Source organism: Protopterus annectens, chromosome 5.part0, assembly GCF_019279795.1.
Source record: "Protopterus annectens isolate FY-2018-M chromosome 5.part0, PAN1.0, whole genome shotgun sequence".
NCBI lineage: Eukaryota > Metazoa > Chordata > Ceratodontiformes > Protopteridae > Protopterus > Protopterus annectens.
The window spans coordinates 933,236,187-933,261,881 of NC_056735.1; positions in this window are offsets into that span (position 1 = coordinate 933,236,187).

The window sequence follows — 25,695 nt, forward strand, 5'->3', positions numbered from 1 at the left end:
TATATATATGTATGTGTATTTATATATACACACACACACACACACACATATATATATATATATATATATATATATATAGATATATATATACATACACACATATATACATACACACACACACACACACACACACACATATATATATATATATATATATAATATATATATAATATATATCTATATACATATACACATGTATGTATATATATATATATATATATATATATATATATAATATATGTGTGTATACATGTATATTTGAAACCATTTCAGGCATAAAAGAAGGATTTGTGCACAAAGAACCCTGTCCTTGTGGAGAATGAGGTAGGACTGACTCACCATTAGAGCTTGTAACTCAGATACTCTTCTAACATAAGCCTGATCAATGAGTAATACAGTATTCCATGTCAAGTACCTCAAATCAGCCTCATGAGTTGGTCCACATGGAAGTGTTAGTGTTTCAAGAACAAAGTTAAGATCCTAAGAAAAATGTACCTGATGTTTATGTAGATGGATATGTAAAACCCATTTCAAAAATTGCATGACTTAAGGACAGGCGAAAGGAGGAGGGATCTAAGGAGAAACCAGCAGAAATGGCTGAAAGACAAATCTTGATAGATGGGCAAGAAAGGCCAGATGCATCCGTGTATTACAAGGGTCCTAATTTTTAGCATGGCACCAACTAGAAAATCTCTTCCACTTATACAAATATGATTTTCTAGTAGTAGTGTTGTACTCTCCTTTAGTACCTGCAACACATTCTCAGAAAAAAGGTTACCTAAAGGGGATCAAATGTCCACCATCCAAGCAATCCACTGAAGAGTTTTCAGGGTGGAGTCTATCAAACAACCTCAGTATGTGTGGAAGCTTCTGGTACTTGACTGGCCAATTTCAAAATAAGAAAGAACCACTGTTGTCTGGGCCAAAAGAGAGCCACCATCAATACCTTTCAAGAGATCTTAGTGATCTTTAGAACCATTATTGTTACCAGTGGAAAGGATAAAAAAGCATACAGGAACATTTATGTCCACGGGAATGACAGGGCATCTGTCTTCCTAATCTGTTTGCAATGAATCATGGAGCAGAATTTCTTTAACTGTCTGTTTTGAAAGAAGGCAATTAGATCTATTTAAGGTATTCTCCACAGCTGGATCATTTCCTGGAAGACCTTTGGGCACCACTTCCATTCATGATGGTCTGTCCTGCTCAGCTTGGCTGCTACACTATTTTGCTCTGACCGACTGTATGTGGCCAGAAGATTGAAACTAAGATGTGTTACCTCCTTCCAGAATGTTGTAGTAAGTCTGTAAAGAGGGTATGATCTGGTACCTCCTAGCTTATTTATATACTATGTCACTGTGGTTCTGTCTAATAAATTATCTGGTCCACAGGACCTCTTCAAATTAGGGTTTACAAAGCACTCTTTGACATTGATGTGTTTTTTTCTATCCACACCTTGCTGTTTCACCCCTTGTGATGTTACCCTCCCCAAGCAAAGTATGAAACATCTGTTTTAACAGATTAAAGAGAAGGAGGAAAGAAGAAAGGGAGACTTGGGTTGAGAGGGAACAGGTCCAACCACCACAATACCTCCCAGCTCACAAACCCCAGCAGTGGAATCTGAAAACATAAAGGGTTTTGATTTTCAGACCAGACTGATCTGAAATGCCACTGAATTTTTCTCATGTGCCGTCCAGCCAAGGGAATGATAATCACAGAAGCCATGAATCCCATGATTCCTTGATAGATGCCAGGGATTGTTTGGAAAGGTTCAGAAATATTTCTTTGTACAGTTCTTCTTTGTCCAGTTGATGAAAAGCTCTTCCTTGGGAAGTATCTAGAAGACTTCTCAGAAAAACTATTCTGTGTGAGGGAATAAGAGATGACTTATGTAAGTTCAGTCAAAACCCTGGACTGAGCATGAGGATCTTGACAAAGAGAATTTTGCCAACTGGAAAAAGAGTCTGCCAATATATGACAATTGTCTAATTATGAAAAGATGTGAATGACTTGAAACATGCAATAAGCATTACCAGAGATAGACACTTTGTAAATGCCCTAGGTGCAGTAGATAAATCAAAGGGTAAGATAGAGAACTGGTAATGTAAGTCAGATACAGAAATGTCTGAAATCTTTGCCAAAGGTATGTGAGAGTAAACATCTTTTAAGTACCATGAAACTCAGTAAGGGAATGAGAGGTAAGAAGGTTTGGAGGGATAACAGTTTAAAATTTGGGACCTTTTCATAGAATTGAGAAAGGACAGATCTAGGAATGGTCTCCAAGCTTCCTCGTTCTTTGGCACCAGAAAGATCTTCGAATAAAAGCCTTTGCCCATCTGATCTGAGGGCACTAGTTCTATTACCCCTGAGATAACATTTGGCCCAAAACTGGGAAAAACAGGGATGGTTGGTTTAAATGATGAGGAGGAATCCCCAGAAAAGGGAGAATGAATATTACTGCTATCTTTACCCCCGCTGATCATTCAGAACCTGTTTGTCTGAGATAATATGATGCCACTGGGGAAGATGCAGACCTAGACTGACAGAAAGATTGCTGGGGGTATGAACCTGGAAAGGCAAGTAGTCATTCTGACGTTTTGGCCTGTCCTTGGTTCTGGAAGCCCTTTCCCTCACATTTTTGAGTCTTCTTGCCATTGGGTTTTAAAATCCGATTCGTTAGCCCTCTGCTGCTTAAATTGCTTTATGAAAAATGACATTTTTTAAATGTGTTTCGCCATGGGGGGTTGGCATGATGGTTAAAGTGTTTACCTCACAGACGAGAGGTACAGGGTTTGATTCTAATCAAGGGAAATTGGTTTAAAATGGTCAAGAAAAGCAGATAGCCTAGTACTAACCTGTGAATGGTGAGCTGAAAGACAGTGCATTACATTTGCATAGGGAAATTAACTCTACCACTTCCAAAAAACCTGTCACAAGTGGTGTGCTTGAGGGTTCAGTCTTTGGACCACTACACTTTGGCATTTACTTCACTGAGATCAGAGCTAATGTTAAGGTTTTGTGACTGCTCAACTTTACAGATGACTGCAAACTCTGTGCCATCATAAACACCCTGGAGGACATCAAAATCCTCCAAGGGGCCTGCCCCAAATAGTTGAAGTCAAAACCATGGACTAGCAAAACCAAATGGTAAGAAGTGTATAATCATATCTTTCATCAACTTGACTCACCTTGTAACTATCACATTGACAACATACCCTCTGAAAAACGATCCCACAGTTATGGATTTGGGAACCTGTTTTGACAATGAGCTGTCCTTTGATCACCATGTATCCATTGTTGTGCAAAAACATTTTTCCTTGCACAGCTTATATCTAAAAGTACTGCATCCAAGTCCATGGATGTAATCATTCCACTGTACTCGGCAGTCTTTTGAACAATCACTGAGTATAATGCCCCTTTTGGTATAAGTGTGTCTCCAAGTATTTGTCACAACTGGAATGGCTACAATGCTTTCTCACTAAAAGAATCAGGCCCTAAATCATAAAAGCGATGCCAATCTTCTTATGGCCTACCCCTTTCCTCAGTATCATAAGGCTACTGAGAGGAGGCCACTGCCCATACCTCTCAAATGTACCTCATTATGAGGAACGTACCTCATTTGGGGTCTTAAAAAGTTCATGTTCCTCAGAGTTCTTCAATGTTCCTCAATGTTCCACATTGAAAGACTCTGTCACACATTCAGTGTTAGGATTTTTTTTAAGTGAAATCCATGGTAAATAGAAATCAATCATATTAATTCATTAAAATATCTTCTTTATAAGTAAAACCAGCATATTTTAACCATCCTATGGCCTTCCTAGGTGAAGTTGTTAGTAAGCCATTAGTATGTGTTCCACATTTTGCCCATTTGTTCCACATTATGAGGGCTAGTGTTCCTCATTTTGGAGATGGAAGGATGAGAGCTATGCCTAGACCTTCAACAAACTCTATCTTGTCAGACTTATTACACATTTTTTAAGCCCAATAGTGTCTTAAACCCCCACTAAGGGATCCAAACATACCTCTCAGCTGTCCAGATTTTCACAGAATGTCCAGATTTTTGCCTCATATTTTTGGTCTGTTTCTCATAACATCTCTGGTTTTCTTGCAAATCATTCAGGATTGAAGTTAATAAATAATGACAGACATTTGATTTGTAGACTTCATTTCTTTCAGAAAATGCATGCCAACACAAAACCTTTTATTATAGCATCTTTCTAAGTTTATAAGAGCAATATTTAAAATGTGTTTATTTTGGCCTTAGCCCCCCCATTATTTTTGCCATTGTCCAGATTTCTTCTGCTAAAAGGTTGAGAGGTATGGATCCCAACTTACTTTATAAAATACACAGAACATGTGTGACGGATGGGTATGTATCACAGAGAATACCACTGCTGTGGAACCATCTTACACTTCACATAAATTACTTCTCTTACTCTATTTAAATGTAATTTGGACCAATGGATGTGTAACCACAAACTCATGCCTGGTTTAGCACCCCTGTCCGTCATGGATAGAGGAAACATGTAAATCTCCCAACATATGCTTGCCTCTGAATTATTCATATGTGAAATATAAGGACTAGAAAGTGTAAAATTCCCTTACAAGGCAGAATAGTCCATGGCAAATCCTAGCATAAAGTTATTTCATTCAGAGTAAAACCATTGGTTTTCTTTAAAAAAAATAATTTGTGTAAGGTTTTCCCTAGCAGAGTACATATCTGCCCAGCCTTGACAGGTTACTAGCAACTTTCTAAGTTTATAAGAGCAATATTTAAAATTTCTCTCTCTTTCTGGGACTTTGTCACCCATTATTTTATTTTTTTTTCAGATTTCTTGGGCTAAGAGGTTGAGAGTTATGGTGGTAACAGCACACTCTACCTACAGAGATCCAAGTTTTTTCCTTATGGCTGTGAATGACTGCAGTGTCCCTATACATTGTGAAGTAAACACTAGAGATGTTGCCTAGAAGAATTGATCTCAATGCTTACCAGCATCTTATCCTCAGGGTTGTTTTTTTTTTTTTTAAACAGCAGGATTGATATGCGGGTAGTGGTAACATTACTTATTCACAGATATGATTCTGTCCTATTTTTTTTCTGTAATTAACTATTACAGTGATGGGGGTATAGATTTTTTTTCTAAGTTAGCAGTCAGCAGATCCTGTTATCTGGCACAAGAGATCCTGTTATAAGGACAATTACTAACCCTAAACATCCTCAAAATGTTAACAAGTTTTTTTTTTTCTCTTGGAGGCTGGAGTACTTGCAGAAGAGCAGCAGTATCTGTGGCCAGTGGTTGCAGACACTGCCCACAGCAACAATCCATTTGTGTTTTTGTTTTTCTTCTTCCTGAATGAGACTGAGGTGCCTGTGAATAACCACAACCATGTCTGCTTACATTGCAAAGCAAATTAGAGATTGGTTGTCTAAAAGAGCCAATCTTGATGCTTACCAAATCTCATCTTTAGGGATGGCCCCCGCCTTCCAAAGCAGCAGGATGCAAGATTGTGTGCAGTGGTAACATACCTCTCAACTCTCCAGATCTTCGAAGAATGTCCTGATTTTTTTGCTTTGTAAATTGGTTTGTTTCTCATAACATTTGTGGTTTTCTGGCAAATCACTGTTGATTGAATTCAGTAAATAAGGACACACATTTGAGTTTCAGACTTTATATAGTTCAGAAAGTGCATTCCAACACAAAATCCTATTATTCTAGCAACTTAATATGTGTGTGTGTGTGTGTGTGTGTGTGTGTGTGTGTGTGTGTGTGTGTGTGTGTGTGTGTGTGTGTGTGTATATATATATATATATATATATATATATATATATATATATATATACACACACACACACACACACATTTTTATGTACCATTTTATATATATATATATATATATATATATATATATGTGTGTGTGTGTGTGTGTGTGTGTGTGTGTGTGTGTGTGTGTGTGTGTGTGTGTGTGCGTGTGTATATATATATATATATATATATATATATATATATATATATATACACACACACACACACACACACACATATAGCACGTGTGCATGTCAGACCTATGTCCCTCTTGGACAGGAGCAATTGGTGCTGTTCATAGACTCGAACTGCAAATATAGACCATACAACATGGTCAATAAACGAACAAGGATATAACATGGGTAGGCTTATAAAGGCCCCAAGGCCATTAGCCTATTAACTTCCTACGAACCTATGAATCTATGAGTCTGCAATGACTAGAATGTTGGATTCTGTGGTGACTTGCCTAATGGGCTTAGAAGCAGAGGCTCCATGAAATGTAGCCATACGTATTGATGTGGGTGTTGTTTTGAAAGAGTGCGTTCAGGGTTGTTGAGGGAGTTTGCTGCGTACTTCAACTAGGAGGCCTTTGAGGTTTAGGTAGTTTACATTTAAGTGCCTCACCATATATGGGCCTATGTGTCTGCTTTGAAATGTGTGTGTGTGATAGGTGCAGTGTGTGTATTACCGACAACCTCATTCACAGTAGGGGTGCTTTTATGTGAGAGCTTTGCCTCCAGTGACATTGTGTAAATACATCTCTCACATACCATATATTTGTTTGAGAATTAACTGGTTATCAATAAACATGAGAGAATTTCTACATTGCCTCAGTATGCCCATATCCACCAAGCTGGTAAGGGAGATAATGGGAAAGTTCATATCCATGGCAACAGACCCTTTTACCAGTTGGAAAGGCTCACCCAGACTCTGCTACAGTTTGCTCTTAGGGAAAGGTTAGTTTGCTTTTTATTTGCTGTATTCTGTACTACTTTATTGCCTTTTTCTATTTTGTATACTGTGATTTGTTTTTTTACACTGTGTTTTACTTGTATTCTGCTTTTAACTGCATATTAAAACTTGAAAAGACACTACATCTCTGTCTCTTGTGAATTAGAAATATTCCCCACCCTCCCACCTGGTTAGCATTGTATTTTTTACTGTTTTGTTTTTAAACATGACTGTCTTTCTAGTTGCCTGTCCCTTATGTTAATTTGACCATATATCTTATTTCCTCTCTGCTTTTACTGTCTGGTGTGAGTACGCACACAATTATCATTTTGTGAGATCACTCCCCTTCAACTATTTAAATTTATTGGTCACCCTACTGTATTCCATAGTACCAGAATACAAAAGTGACTACCCCCTTTCAATCTATCTTGCCGTTTTAAAAATAGTGACTCTCCACCAAAACGTAAGTTACCTATTTTCACATCTAACTCCTCTGGTGCACACTGCAGTGGTTAGGATAAAACATTTTTTCATCTTACCTTTAAGCATCTATTGCAAGACCACTAGTTATTGGAGAGCCTGCATTCTGCATCTCAGTAGTCATCTTGGGATTTGTGCTTCAGTTTTCTACTATTGAGAGAAGGGGTGCAGTTACATTATTTCCTGGAGACTGCTGATCACTAGAAAGCCTAATAACTGCTTTATAGGTGACAGCTTCGAATCTGCACTTATATTCTGACCCTGGTGAGAGTAGTGTCAGAGTCCATTTATTCCTGACTGTTTCTGGTTGGAGAGTGAGAGTCTGAGCTTAATGTACCTGATTGGTCTGGTTGCTATTTGAGGCATCTATCAGAAAAAGGCTACAAGCCTGCAGACCCTTGCATCATCTGGGACAAGACTGTGGATAACCAAATAGGCCATGGCCTGCTTCTCTTCTTGGGATTGGTGCTAACATTTTGCTTCTGGTGAGAGAAGAAGCAAAGGAGTATTGTATCCCAGCAGAGTGAAGCTGTGCTGAAACCAGCATTAGCTGTCACCAGGCATTGGCCATTAATGTGACTCCTCTTTTCATCATTCTTGACAAGTTGATTCATTATTTTTCAGTAAGTACTGCTTGATTTCTAACTTCAGAATATCTGCCTAAATACTTCATCCTTACATTTTCAGGGTCTAAGTATTAATTTCCCCTCAAGTGTTTGGCTGTGCTCTGTACAGACTCAGATACTTTGAGTGACATTTTTCCTGTAAAAGGAATATGTAAGGAGACAGCTCCAGGACTTAGTAATAATGACCATCCCTCCTGGCATGTCTAAAGGTCAGCTCCCTGTGCTTTCTCCTATTAACCTGGTGAACGTGGGCATTCTGAGGCAGTGTAGCAACTGCCTCATGTACACAGACAACCCTCTCCTCTTGCCTCCCAGCACTCATACTTGTGAGAGATGCACTTATATATCCAAATTGGAAGCCATGGACTCTCAAGCCAAGACCGGAATAGCTGGTGAAGAGGAGAAGGTCAACACCTGCACCACACCACATGCAACACATAGCCCTCCAGAACACCCACTATCACAGCTCTCACATAAAAACACAAACCACACACCCACCTTTGTGGAGGCTCTCAATAGAAATCGACCCAAACAGCAGAGACCTCCAAGGCAGAAATGCACTCGACCACCACAACACAGAACACACTACAAGACACATAGCTCACCTACACAGTGTGCTCCTCAACCTAAGCCCCTAAAACAAAACAGCTTGCCCAATACACTAGTCATAGGTGACTTGATAGTGAGGCACACTGATGCCCCACTCACTAAGTTGAATAAGGAGAAGGTAACCTCCCTAACAGTGATACCCTTTACCAAGCCTATACCCCAATTTGCAACAGCCGAACTAACCCTGGCCCTCCTGAAAATTAATAACCATAAAAACATATGTATAGCTGTTCTTTATATTCCACAAGGAAATACAATCCCAATTCTTGAAGATATCCTCTCTTGGTTCTCATCTGACATAAGCAATGAAACTATACTCCTAGGTGATTTATATATCAACTGGACTTCTATTCAATCACCTACAGTCCCCCAGGGCTCTATTCTAGGACCCCTTCTTTTCTCTATCTTTATTAATGACCTCCACTCTGTCATCCCAGAAGCAACATGCATTCAATAAGCAGATGACTCCACTTTAACCTGCTCTGCCACTTCCCAGGCAGAACTATTAACACTGTCCCAGAATACATTTAATACTGTGGAAAATTGGCTCTCTAATAATCATCATCTGATATTAAACCCTAACAAAACAAAGCTGCTACTTTTTCCCCCACTCACAGGTCCTCACCACTATTCTTTACCATTAAATCTAATAATGGCACCATTATCTCCCCAGAATCCCAAACTAAACTCCTAGGCATCATAGTAGATAACAACCTTAAATTTGATATGCATGTGAGCCAAACTATCAAAACCATCAATAAAAAACTTGGCTCCCTATACAGAATTAAACCTTTTCTTACTTCACTTGCTAGAACCGCCATTGCTCATTCACACCTACTCTCTACCCTTCTCTATGCCTCCCCTCTATTTACCAATCTGAACAAATCTGACCTTAACAAGCTCTCAAGCTGTTATAACCACACTGCTAGATTTGCCACAGGCACAGCATTTCGGACACACCACTGTCATAACCGAAATCTGCAAGGGTGATTTGAATTACTGAGCCTACTTCAATACAACCAACTTTTAGTTGCATATAAAATACTCAATCAACCTGAAAACACACCTGCACTTAAAACCGTCATAGCCACTATAGTAACCTCAGACCACTTCAATCATCTAACAGATTAATGGTCCAAACATTCAAAACCAACAACTCTGCGGGGGACTCTCTGTTTGCCAACTCTGATAGCAAAACTTGGAGCTCCCTCCCTGCCAATCTTACTCTAGCACCATTACTAACTCAATTAAAAAAAAGTGTCAGACAACATTTTATTATTCACTGGCTATGCCCTTGCTCCAATCCGGGCTAGCTTCTTTTTCATAATTTTGCCAAACAGTACTTTTTGCAACATGCAAACTGAGCCATAATTATAAAGTCTGATAATGTCTGATTCTTTAACTTGCTCAACTATACAGAGTCTGCATAATGTTTGTGACGTATTATATCATGGTTTTTGCCTGTAATTTTCTTTAAACATGTATTATATTATGTTCTTTCCTTTCCCTGCATTTTTCTGTATTTTTTCCTGTATTCTTCTTCATGTTGTGATTGGAACTTTTCTCCCCGGGTCTCAGTTGAAAATGGACATGTATCCAGTCAGACTATCCTGGTCAACCAGTGTAAAATAAAATAAATTGTATATATATATATATATATATATATATATATATATATATATATATATAAAATGTATACATACACACACACGCACACACTTGTGTGTGTTTGCATATACATATATATATATATATATATATATATATGTGTGTGTGTGTGTGTGTGTGTGTGTGTGTGTGTGTGTGTGTGTGTGTGTGTGTGTGTGTGTGTGTGTGTGTGTGTGTGTGTGTGTGTACATGTGCAAATGTGTGATGAGTCACAACTATCTTCTGTAGTGGTAGTGTTATGGCAACAGCTTTTTTTTTGTTTAAGATGCAGGCTAGCATTATGGACAGGGTTATCATGTGTTACTACTGTGACACAAGGAGGCTTTGCTGGTTACAGTGGATCCAATAATCTAAAAACTCTTATACATCCATAAACCAAATAGCTCAGATAATATTAGGACCAGGACCACAGATGTACATCCACTCCCACAAATAAATGCACATGATGGAGGTATAGATTTACAACACAGTGATTACCCACCTCTCTAGAACAAACTAACTCTCCCAGTTTAACAGTGTGACACACTTTCTGCCTTTAAAAAGGATAACTAGTTGGGTATTCATAAATTTATTTTATTTTACATTTGTTGATTGGGCTAGTCTAGCTGGATATATGTCCATTTTCAGTAGAGGCCCGGGGAGAAAAGCTCCACACATTTCAAATTAAGTTCACATCTACAGAAGTACATATTTAGAATGCAAATACATCCGACCTGGCCCTTCTTGAAAAAGGAGGACTGGCAAAGCTGAAAAGTCCTTGCAGCTCAATTGATTTGCATCTCCTATGAACCTATGACATACAACTAAGTTACAGCCTTCTATGGAAGCAGAGTTAGTGGGCATAACATGCTTAGACCTGCTTTCCCTTTGACTGTTGGGTGACAGGAATGGAGCTGCAGTATGTGGAAGTGGAGAAGGACTCTTGTCTGCACTGAAGACTATCTTTTACAGTGTGTCAAGAAGACTTGTACAAAAGGTATATGCATGATATTTTTCCAGACAGTGTGTGCACTGGTGAGTGCATTGCAAGATCATAACATGTTTACATGACTACAACAAAAAAGGTATATAAGTCAAAATACTGTAATGTACATTTTCCTTTTGTGTTTCAGGCCATCTTCAGACTTAACCCAACTCATACATTCAGAGGGTTTGCTTCTTCCAGGGGAAGCACATCATTAAAATAAATATGTTTCCTCTCATGCCAACTTTGTTTCTCACCTCTTCTCAAAAATAAGTTCAATGAAAGTCAGGGGAACCACAAAGATCAGCTGCCCAAGAGATTTGTGGTTCCCCTGACTTTCACTGAACTTATTTTTTCACATCTGTTCCAACTGTGTTACAAGCCTATAAATAGGGCTCTTACAAATGTATACATAGCTTTATTATCCTTTTCTGCAGATATCAATCTCCACTGAAAATTCAGTTTCTTGAACTTTGCTAAATTAACTAAAACATTGACTAAATATATAAAAATAGTCGCATAAATTAAAGTTTGTGGTAAGAGAAGCCCAAGTCAATTGGTTTGCATGTTAGTTATTCTAAAATTGCTACAGTCATTCTTGGCTTTCTGTTAAGCATTTTTTTTTTTGATCTTGGACATACTGGATTAAATAATGGGTGCCAGCAGAGGTGAAAATGGTCATAGTCAACTTGATGAGGTGCTAAGCGCATTGGTTTCTGGATTGGCATTGACTTTCATTTCACTGAATGAGATATTTATTTATTTATTTATTTATTTATTTATTTATTTATTTATTTATTTATTTCAGTTTGATTACTGGGGAAGTCCACTGGGCTATCGGGCCCGTTTTCAGTGGAGACTCGGGGAGAAAAGCTCCAAAACAAACAAACAAATCAATACATTTATATATACAGATTACAAAAATAATTTCAAAGTACATGCAAATCTATGTTCAAATTCTGAATTACAATGATAATTCCAGTAAATAAGTAAAGTCTAAGTCACTCTAAGAAACAAGTATCAGGTGGTTGTAACAGAAGAAACACAACAATTCCACTTTTGTTTTGAGAGAGAGGCAATACTTGGGATAATACTGTTTTACTGTGCTGTTCACTAAGCATAGTGCATTATAGAAAGGAGAATAGGTGCAGAATAGAAGGAGGTTAGTCTGGGGCAAATGGAGTAGAAAGTTTAGGTATTAAAGGCAGAGGAGTGAAGTTGCAAATTCTGTTATGAAAGAGGTAGGAATGAAGCAGAGTTTTGAAGTTGTTTAGGTTGGTACTGGCCCTAAGTGACAAGGGCAGGGCATTCCATTTCTTAGCAAGTGTAAAGGATAAGAGAAGATGGCCAACAGGGCGTTGGGGTTTTTGAACTGTGATCAGGTTGTGTTGTGAATATCTAAGTGGTCGAGAAGGGGTATAAGGGAGCAGGATATTTGTAAGGGCTGGGCAGTTTGAAGGGTATAGTAGTAGCTTGAAGGCTGTGGTGAGTTGGAGGAGGTTAAGTTGATTAGGAAGTTCGAGCCAGTTTACGGTGAGAAGGGAGGAGCAGTGATGAGAAGAGGATTTGGCATTAGTGGCAAATCTGGTGATTTTGTTGTAGCATAGCTCAAGTTTGGATGTAAGAGAGGATGAGAGATTAGTTAGCAGGGGGGCACCATATAGGAGGGAAGGCAGGAGGAAGGTAGAAGCAAGGGTTAGTCTAGAGTGAGGAGAGAGGAAGTGGTTGTTTCTATACAATAGACCTAGTTTTATGTGAGTTTTTTTGATATTCAGTTGGATATGTGTATTAAATTTTAGTTGATCGTTGATAGTGACACCAAGAAGTTTGGAGGAGGATATGATTTTGATAGAGGAGTTATTAAGGCTAGTGATTAGGAATGACTGTTCGTTGAGAGAGGAGGATTTAGAGGGAGAGAAAAGGAGTATCTTAGTTTTGTTGGCAGTTAGGTAGAGGTGGTTTTGTAGCATCCACTTTTCAGTGGTAGAGAAGGCACTTTGGGTTAGGGCTTGAAGGTCTGTTCGGTAAGAGGCAGAGCAGATTAACGTTGAATCATCAGCGTATTGAATGATTTTAGTGTTGGGGATGGCCTTCTAGAAGTCATTTATGAAGATATTAAATAGTAGTGGACAGAGTATGGAACCTTGAGGTACTCCAGTAGGAGTAGGAAGAAAAGAGGAGGTAGCTTGGCCCCATTTCACTGCTTGAGATCTGTTAGAGAGGTAACTGGAAAACCAGGAAAGGGATTGTGAGGAAAGGTTGAGATTTGATAAGTGGTTTAGGAGGTATGTATATGAGATGGTATCAAAAGCTTTGGATAAATCTAGAAGGACAGTAGATACTATATTACCAGTGTCACAGGCAGAGTTAACTGAGTGTAGGAAGGAGAGAAGGGCAGTGTTAGTACTATGTCCAGGGCGGAAGCCATGTTGGGTAGGAGAGAGAAGCTGGTGCTTGGTGAGGAAAGGCAGGAGTTGTAGGTGGACACATTTTTCTAGGATTTTAGATATAGGGGAGAGAATGGCAATAGGGCGGAAGTTTGTGACTGAACAGTTTTTGCCACCTTTGTGGAGAGGTAGAATGTAAGCAGAACGCCAAAGTTTAGGTACGTAAGATTCAAGTAAAGACCTGTTGATTAGGATGCTGATGGGAAGAGCAACAGCGTCATAGGCAATTTTTAGGAAGGCAGATGGGATGTTATCTGGGGCATTAGAGCAGGGCTTTAATTTAAGAAGGAGTTTTTTTATTTGGTTGATAGATACAGGTTTTAGTCTGAAAGAGGGTGGTTGAGAACTGTTTGAGGAAGATTGAGTAGTGGCAGGAGATATATGATTGTTGGGAAAAGTTTTAGTTAGCTCGGCAATGGAAGAGGTGAAGAAGGAGTTAAATAGAGAGGCTATTTCGAGGTCGGTTTTGCTGGTATCTGGACAGGGGTTGTTTTTAGTACCAGGTCTGAGGAGAGAATTGATGGAATTCCAGAATTGTTTGGGGTTTCTAGCATGGTTTTCTTGAAGTTGAATGTAATAAGATTTTTTGTCTTTAATGATTTGTTTCTTGCAAAGGTTTCTTAGCTGCTTGTATTTAAGGAGTGATTCAGGTTGTTTTTGTTTATTGTAGGTTTTCCAGGTTTTATGTCTAAGGAGCATTAACTTCTTAGTATCTCTGATGAGCCAGGGGGAGGTTTTAGCTTTAAGTCTTATAGTTCTGGTAGGGGCTAGGGAGTTAAGGACTGTTAAGAATGTTGAATTGAAATAGAGGATGGCTTTGTCTAGTGGTAGAAGTTTTAAAGGGTTCCAATTGATTTGTTTAAGTGAGTCAGAGAAGGAAGTGGGGTTGAAGTTTGAGAGGTTTCGAGTGTGAGTGTAGAGGTGGGAGTGAGGGGGTAGCTCATATGGCAAACGCAGGGAGGTGGTCTCCTAGAGGGTCTGAAGAGGTGTCAGATTTTATGACTTTGTTTGGATGAGATACGAGAATCCAATTGAGTATGGAGCCTGGAGGATTAGCTTTGTTAGGCCTGGTAATGGAGTTAATGAGTTGGGTGAAATTAAATAGGTTGATGGTGATTGAGGGATTTGGGTTTGAGATTTTCTTCCAGTCTATATTTACATCACCTAAAATAAAGGTTTCAATACTAATATTAGAGGAAGTCCAGGATAGGATGTCCTCCAGAGTATTAGTATTGTTGCCTGGTGGACTGTAAAGACAGATGATGCAGATACTTTTATGGTTGTTCATTTTTAGTATACCGATTACAAGTTCAGTGTTATTGAATGATGGGATAGGGTTTGGGTAGGGAGTAATGGACAAGAGGCTGGAGTAAATTAAAGCAACACCTCCACCTCTTTTATTAGGTTGGTTGGATCGTAGAGAATGGAATCCTGGGGGTAGGAAATCTGAGTCATGAATTTGAGGTTTTAGCCAGGTTTCAGTGATGGCTGCTATATCAGGTGAGTTATGATAGAGCCAAGCATGGAAGTGGGATAGTTTATTTTTTAGGCTTTGGGCATTGATGGTAAGGAATTTGAGTTGTTTGCTAGAGCATTTTTTTGTGGTGATTAGGGGAGATTGTGGGCTGAAAGGTGGGGCCTGGGTTGGGTGGATGTCTCCTGCTAAGTGAATGGATATGGGAAGAGTAGGGTTCTGAATAGTTTTATAATTGGAATGAGGTGGGTGGTGGAGATGTGGTCTGTATTTAAACCTGTTTGAGGTTGGAAAAAGCTTAGTTTTTCTGAAGAGTAATGGGTAGGAAGGAATTAAAGAAGTGGATATGTTGTGGTAGTGAGAGATAGGGTGATGTTGGGGAATAAATGGGGGAGGAATTAAGTGGATATGAGTATAGCAAGTGATGTGGTATAGGGGAATGAGTAGGAAAAGGAAGCAAAATGGTAGAATGAGTTTGGGAGGAAGGGGTAGCATGATGGAGTAGTTAGAAAGGTAAGTAGAGGTATTTGGGAGGTTGAACAACAAATTAGGGGGTGTGGATTTGTATAGGAAGGGGAGGGCTTAGGAGTTTGGATTGGTTGGAGGAAAAAGGGGTGGTAGAGATAGGGCAGAATAAAGCTAGATGTACTGGGGTGGGTGAGAATTGGGGGCAGGGTAGGGGAGCAGAGTGAGCCCGCAGGGCGAACGGAGCGGGTAGAGCCAGAAATGCAGGATGAGAGCAGAAAACCTATCAGAGGACTGATTGAGAAGTATAGCAGGTAAGTACAGGGGACAGGGGATAAGCAGAGAGGGGTGAAATACAATGTATAAAAAGAAGTATAGGGACACCAAAAAAGGGAAGGTAAAGCTTTTAAGGTATATTGGAGAAAAGGGAACAACAAAATGTAAGAAGTAGAGGATAGTGGAGGGAGGGAGCCACCTTGTGGTCAGGTGCTATAGTGCACCTGTAAATCCCCTAAGGCAGATCCCAAAACAGGGCTAGGTCAAAGAAAAAAGGGAACAGAGGGGAAATGAGAATAGAAAAATAGTAAGTAGGCTGCTGGATTTCCTGGTAGGGGAGCTTACTGAACACCTAGTCGGCTTTTAAGTATCTATAGCAACACAGGGGTTTAGTAGCAGAAGTACATACTTTCCTAACACCTTCTAGAGAAAGGTTTAGTTTCTAGTCCCAGTACAAGGGTTGAAGCCGTGGAGTTTAGTATGCTGTAGTTTGGGTGCAGGCTATCCAACTAGGAATAGACGCAGGGGGTATTGCAGGGTGGAAAAAACTGTAGAAGGGGAGAGAAAGCAGAGAAGAAATAACACTTAGTAAGCAGTACAGTAGCTCATTGGCACACAGTAACATATACGTTTTAAGCAGGAATTAAAACACAAAGTTGGTTTTGGCAACAAGCTAGGCAGCAGCTGTCATAAAAAAGGCAAGCAACACAGTCTATGTTATTGATATAAATTACGAATGAAATATATAGTGCAGAGTAGGCTTAACACAAAAACTATGTCAGTACTAAATAATCTAAAGGGTGGGTTTCATAGCCTATAAAACACATAAACAGTGGAGAAAAAAAATAAGTTCCTAATGTTAAAAATCGGGAAAAAGAAGGGACAGAAAAGCCGTAGAAACCTTAGTAGCATGTGCAGTGGATGGCGTTATAAATGAGGAAATATTATGATCGCACTTAGCGTGCGGTAGGTTAAGAGGCACATTGAAATGCTAAGCTGTTAAAATGTCTTTTGCAATTGAATGTATGTATTTATCTGAATGTGTTAAACAGTGTTACCTATTCACACATTCATTACAAAGTAGTAAAGTCAGATATTGTCTAGGTGCATCATGTGGAGAGACATGATCTGGCTTAATTGTTTGGGGGTAGGTATGCTGTTTTATGAAATAATATGTGTGTCACTTTCTACAGAATTCTGCTTAGTTGTGGAAGTTACAGTCGTAACAGAAGGTTGGACAAGAGATTATTGCAGTCTTTTTTTATTAAATTAATAATGTTTTTTTAACAATTTTACTTTTTCTGGTTGGTGACACTGGGATTATAAATGACTGTCACGATTTGCTATAGGTGACTTGAATTTTGAAGTAAGTTTTACAGATAATGGCAATATTCTGCTGGTTAAGCTGTTCTGTAGAGTCTGTGCAAGCCATCTGGAGAAGCAGTCAACATTGTAGGAGATGGTTGCTCAAAGAATTAATGGGACTTGTTTAGACTAGACACTTGGACATTATAGGTAAGTGAACATTTTTATGTTTGGGAGATTCTAATTTAGACTGTATGTTATTGATGTCATCTCTTGTGTATTGCTTTCATTACTAGAGAAATTTAAATGGACATTATATATTTGATGTACTTGTTTCCATCTTGCATGGTTTATATAGTGTAAAGCTTTGTATTATAGGTATAATTCTACACAGGTTCCTAGTTTTCCGGCACTCTGAGTGTGCAGTAATTTAGGTGTGTGTTTGTGTTAATAGAGAAATGTTATCTCCATTGCATACTGGCTATTTTTTACTGATGGCGTGGGAGTCCTATTTTCTAGGAGGTTCGCCATGTTCGTTTTGCTTTGCTCTACTGGGTTTGAGCTCAACCGAGAAGATGTGGTCATTGTTGATGGTTTTAGTGTGGCTTATTAGTTATGTATTTTTTATACAACATTTATTGTGTTTTCCTTTTGTGGATAGTGACAATAAGTTTATAATTAGTTTTGTTGTGGGGTGCTGCATGTGAAAGTGATTATGGCCATGTTTTATTGCTCAAATACTAGGTAGTTTTTTCTGCTGGCTCAATTGAAGGAACAGTCCACTTCACACATAGACATGGCTCCAGTGAGACATTCTTGTACATGCTTACAAGCCTACTGGAGGATGCTACAGGTTAGATAGATATGGCTCCAGTGAGACATTCTTGTGCATGCTTACAAGCCTACTGTAGGATGCTACAGGTTAGTTGTATGTTTTTATGTACATGCTTACAAGCCTACTGTAGGATGCTACAGGTTAGTTGTATGTTTTTATGTACATGCTTACAAGCCTACTGTAGGATGCTACAGGTTAGTTGTATGTTTTTATGTACATGTTTACAAGCCTACTGTAGGATGCTGCAGGTTAGTTATATGTTTTTATGTGTGAGATTATTTTGATTCTCTTTCGTTATTTATGTCAAATCTTGAATTTAGAGTATATGTTGTAGGGAGAAATAAGTATGACTCATGCATTCAGTGCATTGTTGTGTCATGATTTGTACATAACTAGTAGATTCATATGTTTATACTAGACTAATGACCACCAGAGTCTTTACAAGTCCAAAATCATGTGTAACTTTTAAATATTACTCTAATTCACATTTGTAGGAGGAAAATGGATTTTCATCAACATGGATTTCCTAAAGACTGACTCTAATGTCTGACATTATGGACCAACTGTAGTCTTCAGTGATTTACCAGAAGATGTAAGCATTTTATAATGAAAAGGGTAAATAATATGAGGCAAAATCAGGGATAGTTAAGAATTATGAAATAGGTAATGACCAGCAATGTTGCTTTCTTATTTTTTCAGTCTGATGATTTTTCTTGTGGTATGGGTGGACAGTTATTTCCACAGATTTCCTTACCTGGGTTTAATTTTTAATTTGGTTTTTGGCCGGGTAGTTGTTGCAATCATAAGTTGTATATCAGATTGTATTGTATTATATTAGTGGGGTGTAGGCAGGGGAAGCATTTGTAAGGACAAGGTCATACATGTTATTTGTTTACTGAAGTTTGACTAACAGGAAAGTCTAACTGGGTATGTGTCTGTTTTTATCTAGATAAAGTTAGGAAGTGAGTGAAAAGGCAAGTAAGGAGGTGTAAGGTATGATTTGGAACCTGCTCATATTTAGGAATATCATTATCCTGAGGTAGAACAAAAACCTAGACAGATTTTGGCTAAGAACTATTTCTGAATAGTTTTGAAGTACTGAAGGGAGGGTATTGATCTGATGGATATAGGTAAGGAGTCCCAGGCCTTGGCAACATGGTAGAAATATAGATCATGTCCTGCAGATTTGGGTTATCTAACAGTGTAGTACTTCGCAGGATGCACAGTAGCAAACCCCGCCCCTAAACGCCCACAACTTACAAACGAACTGGAACTGAACAAACTGAACACTGGAAGCATGAAAGGTTTCACTAATATGTAAGCTTAAAGTTAGTAACAAATTCATGCTGACAGAAAAGAGGGTACCCTTACACATTAGACAGTTCTAACAAACAATTTCATTTTCATGTACTGTTGAGGAAAGACTCCATGTATTTAAAACACCACATTAAATGATGGGAAGAGTTGTATACAGTGTCAATTTAGGATACCCATTCAGTACAAAAATGATGGGCCAGTAAGGCAGTAGCATTCACACAATGACGAAGAATCAATCTCATGAGAAGGGAACTAGCACAGAAACTACAAAAAGCACATTTCACAAAGCTAGAGCATGCTGTACCTTATCGTAGTTACAACTGTCAAGTGGTGCCATAAGTCAGCTACTCTGTTACAGAAAAGGACTGACTACAAGTACAGAAATGAAAAGTATATAACCGCGAAACGTAATTTTGGTACAGACCACCATGGGTCTCTGAAAATTGGCAAAGTAGTTTGAGTCATGCCTTTTCTACAATGAATGAGGTACATTTTAACACAATTTGAATGCCATTCCTGCCCCCCACCAAAAATAACGTGTACATCGTAGCGTCATTTATACTGCAAAAGTCACCAGTTTACATTAACCAAAACAATGCTTAGGGTACAGAAAAGTATATTTAACAAATCGAAACCACTCTAGCCTCTAGCTGGAGGAAAGAATCAGGGGCAAAACCTTTAAGAATACAGAAAAAAAAAATAGCAGCACGTTATTACTTAACTCGTACAAACTTAGAAAGCTGCTATAATAACTGGCTTTGGATTACTATGCATTTCTTAAAGGATATGAATTCTGAAACTCAAATGTCTACCACTTTTTACTAACTGTAGTCCTCAGAGAGACTTTACAAAGATCCTACCAAATGATGCAAAATGTGGCCATTCTACAAACTATTGGGCAGGTGATAAATATCTATGTGCACATACGATACAATGAAAAACAGTAGATTACACAACACCAGTCAGCAACCTACAAATCTCAGTAAAGTACAGTAATCTAGAAGCATGTTAACATACCTTTTCTGAAGGAAATGCCATCTGAAACTCAAATGTATGTCATTATTTAATGATGTTAATCTTCAGTGCTTTACCATGAAATCACAAAATATACGAGAAACAGACCATATCATTAGCGGTTATTGTGTAACATTTGGCAGGTTACTTATTCAGGCATAACGGGAGCACTCAGTGTCACTCAAATGTGTACTGACCTGCCAATCAATATGGACACACCCTAACCTGTGCAGTACCGCCCGCTGATAGATAACCCAGATTTGATAGGGTTGTGGACAGAAAGGGTTTTCCTCACTGAATGATAATGATGGAGTATGAACATAGTTGTACTGAACCGTATTTAGTGCTAAACAAGCAGATTATTGCTGGCTAATGTTGTAGGTGGGAAGCAGCTGTGTAGATGTTAGTTGGTGGTTTCTGAAAGGGTCATTTGCTGCAAATGTAGCCACTTTGTTATAGCATTGTTTAAATTTTGCTTTTTATGCTGCCTGGAAGTTAATAAGAATGGGTGCTCCATAAACTAGTGAGAGGAGGTGCTAAGTAGTGGAACATATAGCTTTAGTTGTATTGATGAGAAAGTATTTGAATCTGTAAAGCAGTGCAAGTTTTTGTTGATTTTTTTATACACTTTTGTAGGTGCACTGCATACAAAGTTTTAATAAAATACATGCATTGCTACATATCCAGCATATACAAACTTGACACACATTCAGGAATGCCTTGAATTGCAAGCCAGTCAGTAAGACATAGCAAGGCTATGGTTTTACAACCACATGAATATAAACTTAGGTTACATATTGCACACATACTTATGCACACACATGAAAATATAGGGAAATATAGAGACTACATTTGCCTCAACTTTCAAATGGTGACTGCTGTAACTCTCTTGCAGTCAAATATTCAGGGAAAGAGTGAAAGATCCAAACATTTTATTGCAGCGCAGGGAAAAAAATAAATAAATTGAGTTGGATGGAATCACTATTATACAGGCAGTTACTATGTGATCCCTGAAAGGTGTCAGCTAAGGGGAAAATACTTTTAGTAAAAGTAACAAGATTCAGTTTCAGTGCTGTCTGACATTGTTCTTGTTGAAATGTTATGAGATTTTATTCTTCTGTTAGGACATTTGCAACTCAGTGGGTTTGTTTCCAAGGATCCAAACGTTCAAAGCAATGCTGTCTGTGAACTGAGGGGAAACTATTGTATAAATATATGTCGGCATGAGTACATGCACTAATAAGCAACACTATTGCTGAACATATAAAAAAAATAATTATCTGTAAGGGGAAAAAAAGCATGTTGCAATAAGCATGAAAAAATATACAACTGCCCAGGCTGGGATAATCATTCCACTAAGTTTTACAAAAACAAGCGCATCATAAAGATGTAATTTCAGTGCTGCAAAGGATGCCAATTTGAGAGTGACTAGATCAACTAATCTAATGGCCTGTGGGTGGGGGAAGGGAAATACAAAAGAACAAACAGTAAAGTCTTAGCATTTCCTAATAACAACCAAACCACACCAAAGTTTGTGACATCTATCCTGCAGTATGCTAACAACCTTCTCTGAAAATCCTGCCTCTCTGTAAATATATGACTTACACTGCACTAAAAGATAAACAAAATACTCTAGCAAGTAACTGATTTTAGAAATAAAATAATGCTCCTTTAAAAGTATTGCATTACTGATGTGTTTTCTATAGTAGCAGCAGCAGTAGTTAGGTCATTAAATGCCTGAAAGGCTACTTTTCTCAATGGGTAAATGCACAGATTAAACTAATGAATGGGTGACATTGAGACTGTTGTCAGTAGAACTGCAATTTGAGATGGAATTTGGCTAACACCTTTGAAGCTTCCTGCAGACAATCTTCCCCCAACCCCCTCAGCCAAACGTGAGCATGCTCAGCAAGGCAAACCTGAAATGTAAACAAAGGCTGAATCAAAAGAAAAAATCCCTGGGATTGTCCCTTTAAAGTGTGTTCGGTGATTGTGGATTCGGACTATTGAACTTTCGTTCAATGGTGCTAGATCCATATATATATATATATATATATAGAGAGAGAGAGAGAGAGAGAGAGAGAGAGAGAAAGAGATGAATAGATAGATAGATATAGATATCTATAGATATCTATTTCTATCTTTATATATGAAACACTCTTTTGATGTACTGGTTAACCCCAGGAATCTTATTAAGTCAGTGTTTTATATTGTGCTTATTAGTTTAGTGCTATATTATGATAATCTGTTCTAAGCAACTCTATATATACACTGTATTACTGTGCTTCCCTGTCAGAACATCTTCTGCTAAACTACTTTCATCTTACATTTATACACCTTTTGACCATCTCTCAATTCGAGTACTTTCCCATATTCCCTTGCTGTGACTCACTGTGGTCCTTTGTCCATCTCTTTTTATAATAAGTGTTAACTTAATTTATTGCCTCAATATAATATGGCAGTTCAGTAGAGATTTTCTCTTTTCTTTCCTTTCAGAGCCTCTACTTTGATGCTTTTCTGACCCTAATGCCACTTTAGAACATGTTGTCTTTTCTTCAGTCCCATCCCACTTAAGGCACTTCAGTTACTCAAGCACACAACTGCAAGTGATAATCATAACTTCATTCATTCATTCATTCATCACTGAATGAAAAAGAAGCTGAATTAGAAAAAGTATACAAGTCAAAGTAAACTTTATTGTCATTCAGTCCCACACACAGTGCCAGTCAAATGAAATTATATTGCTTCGGTTCCAAGTGGTTATATCACTTGCAACTTCAGAGAATAACAAGGACATATAAAAGTACACTAACATATACATATATTTAGCAAAACTGACAAGATCTGAGATACTTCTAAAACACTGGTAGCAACTTTCTTCAATACTGCACATGAAGAAATGCAATTATTGCGCGAAGTATACAGAATATACCGAACAGCACAAGTATATTGTACAGAATGTTCAGTTACTACTGATTGCACTACATACTCATAAATGCATTACAAATTCCTTACATTAAAGTATACTTGTGTGGCAAACGTAGAAGTTATAAAACTGTAAAAAATAATTTAAATTCTCAGTGACAGAAGAAATATGTTTAATGGGGGTATAAGAAGCAATTATTTGGGGAACCCAGCTATGTGAGGAAGTCTAGTTATGAGCAGGGTCTTGACGCTGTTGACTTTACCTTCCACATTGCCCATCCTCATCAGTATTTGCTTAATATGGGGTCAAGCTTTTGAATGCATGCAAATTTCTTTTTTACTTTGCACTTCATTCACATATAAGCATTTACAGGGGATAGTGAAGTATCTGGAATTAGTCAAGTGAAATTAATTAAGATTAGAAAGAAATTCAGGAAGCTGCAATTCACTGTGGTCAGGGGATAAATAAGAACTATGACTACCTGTAAGTGCTACTCTCTATCTTGGGGTGATAAATGATTCTTTGAAGCTTGCTTATCACAAATTAAATGCAATAACTGTATTTGCTGCATCTGAAATGGTGGCTTTTTATCTTTCTCTAACCAGGGAAGGGAGTTAATGTGAGTGCAAAAGGAAAAGGAATCACTGATCACAGTAGAGAGAGACTATTTGTTTTAGATTAAGTAAATAGTCGTTTCAGGGCAAATAAGAATCAAGCAATATTATTGTTCTGTCCAGTGATGCATTATAGACATACCTCACAGGTCCCCATCTACTGAAGACAGCATTGTAAGAAGTCTGAAAATTTAGGGTATAAAAACAAAGATCCATCTTCTGTATAGTTACAATGATCTCATCCCCATTTACTGAAGGTAGTGTTGTAAGAAATCTGAAAATTTAGGGTATAAAAACAAACAGCCATCGTCAGTGTATGGTGACAGTAATCTTCAATGCACAACTATAAATGAACTTCAGTCTGGCCATTACAGTAGTCTCATAAACAGAGTAACATTCAATCAACTCATACTGCTGAGACAGCAGTCAAGTCTGCAAAGGTAGGGAAAATCTTTTACAATTAGCTTCACCTGAACATCACATTTAGACACAAGTACAGAAATATAATAGCAATTCCACAGAGCACCATAATAGATTAAGTAGAGGTGCAGAGACCATAGTCAAAAATGTCATTCTTAGGCTTAGCTGAACGGATGGAGGAAGAAGTAAACAGTACAGCTAGTATTGAAGTAACAATGAAACTGGTGACACTGTCTCTGAAGTTAACAGTACTGCAGGCACTTATTTATATGTAAAACATAATTTGTATTTCATGGTGCCTGTCTGTTAGGTATCAAGGTCATGGACTTCAAAAATTATTATCAAGATTTTAAGGATAGAGAAAAATTGTTAAAATATTATTTGTATTTTGTATCTGCTGTATACGTTCATGATATTACAAAAGTTTTAAATCAGTTGAGTGATTACACAGATTATTTATAGAATAAAGGAACATGCATACATTGCAGTTATTAGGTATAAAACTACATAGAATTCTAAGACTGAATAAGTGAATCAGCCAAATGTTTCAGATATATTATTTTGGCTACATTGACATATTTTATTTAAACTATATTTGATAGTCTAGATGGCATAATACATAATAACAGCCGGGAAAGCAGTAATTAATTTCAACTTTAGAAAATACATGGAAAAATCCATAACAAATTTTCTTGGGGTATGTTGTAGTTACTGAGCAACCAGCACAGATAAAAATGGTATCAATTTAAATGATAGAAATTAACACTAGTTAACATTAATAATGAAGAACTAAAATAAGAGTTAAAAATAAAGCTGAAATATGATATGATTGCATGACTTCCTGTAAATGATTCTTTATTTGTAGCAAATGGATCACATAGCAGTTCCATGGAGATCCTAGAAAAACTCAAAGAATGTCTGCTGCTATCTGACCACAGTGTAAAATATTAATAGGAGTTTTAGCTTTACTATGAACAAACTGAAATGTTATTGGCACATCCAAATCTATAAGGAATCTGGTGACAAAATTGTTAAAAAATCAGAACTTTGGGTAAATAACTAAAAACTTCATATCAGATTTCAGCTCTACTGTAGAATTGTAGGTATTTCCGAGTCCATTTAGTGTTACTGTTTCTGTACCAAGTAAGGAATTAATGAGCAAGAATGTTGGATGTGTTTTCATTTGAAATAATAATATTGATTTAGTGAGAGCCAAGGAGAAAATTCCATATTGGGAATGAAGTCTCATTTAACACAGTAGTCTATCCACATAATATCTGGAATAGAGTCAAATCCAAGTTTGTAAGTATAAAAAATTGATATATAGGAAGAAAAACAAGAATAGCTATGCCGATAAAGATTAAGCTATCCATCAGACAGAGAGCAATTATTACGGAGAAAAACTGAGCATGTACAATGTGGCTGAGGTCATGTTCTTCAGTTTACAAAGATAAATTAAACATATCTTCTAAATAAATTAAATCCATGGGAACCAGCAAA